General features: G+C 32.7%; 1 long non-coding RNA gene across 1 annotated transcript; it reads left to right on the forward strand.

Moving 5' to 3' along the window:
- Positions 1-255: 255 nt before the first annotated feature.
- On the forward strand, positions 256-935 carry LOC108980042. Its single transcript, XR_001994321.2, has 3 exons — positions 256-485; positions 611-651; positions 752-935. It is a non-coding gene; the product is annotated as an uncharacterized LOC108980042 (long non-coding RNA).
- Positions 936-1254: the final 319 nt, after the last annotated feature.

Consider the following 1254-nt stretch of genomic DNA (forward strand, 5'->3'; position numbering starts at 1 on the left):
CCCATCTTCAAGCTTTGGCTTGCTGCAAGCATTTTACAGCTTACGATTTGGATGACTGAAAGGGCGTGAACCGATTTGTTTTCAATGCTCGTGTAAGTCTCCACTTCAAATTCCCTTTGCTCATATTTAATTAGTTTTCAGGAACTAATGTTACTAATGTTTTTGTTTGCTTTCTTTTATGATTTGTCTTTTGTTTGCTCGTATGGCTTTCCTGGGTCTTTCTTGTATTGAATGACATAAGGTAAGTTTTTTTCTTATTTCCATTACAGATTTGGAGTTCTATGGGTATTTTTGGTTCCATATTAGTCTTCAAGTTTCTGAATTTTGTGGATTTTTTTCTCTGTATTTGAATAGAATCTATTGTGGTTTTAGTTGTTTGGCTCATGAGGAAACGAAGGAAAACATGATATCTGACGTTGATTAAAGAAAATGAAATGGATTCCTGTCGTGGAGCATGGTCTCTGTTTCGGAGTCTAGATAACAGGGTGCTGTAAACTGTTATAAAAGCAAAAAAAAAACCAGCTATCTTTGTTTCCTTCCATCTTGAAAAATAACTCGAGGTTGAATAAGCATGGATGATAGATCAACTAATGTATGTAATCTTGAACAGGACCATTCTCCAATTCAAGTATATTTTAGCAAAATATGGAGGTGAGTCTCTATTGCTCAGTATGATCAAATATTTAGTATTTACTATATCATCATGATCATGATTATAAACTCTTTTGTTGTGTAGATACATGTTGCTGAGCAAATGATTTTGGATGATTTGGAGGCTAATCCTAAGAAATACTGTTGTTTTGGATAAGATATTGAGCGGTTTTGAGTCCGTCAATGGTTATCTAGTCTAATATTTAGTGGGGCTAGTATGGTTATTTCAGTACAATATTTAGTGGGTTTGTACTTGTTTGGTTTCCAAGAAAATGTAAAGGCGAAGGAAGTGGTAATGTCAGTATTTTTCTCATTCATAATATTTTTCTTTGTTTTTTTTTAATCTCAGCATTCCTGTAGAGATCAACATGATATAAAAATTATAGATAAGATTGAAAGTTGAAGTTTGATCAGGGGAAAAAGTTAGTATTCAATTAAAAAAATAAAATGGGTACAATGCTCCTCTGCCAGATGAAAAAATTTTAATATTTTCAATTTTATGTTAAAAATAAAAAATAAAATTATAAAACATATAAACCTGGTCAACGGGTTCAACCCAATTTTATTTTGGGCGGGTTGGGTCGGACTGGTTTGGCACCAAAA

The sequence above is a fragment of the Juglans regia genome, chromosome 12, assembly GCF_001411555.2.
Source record: "Juglans regia cultivar Chandler chromosome 12, Walnut 2.0, whole genome shotgun sequence".
Taxonomy (NCBI): Eukaryota; Viridiplantae; Streptophyta; class Magnoliopsida; order Fagales; family Juglandaceae; genus Juglans; species Juglans regia.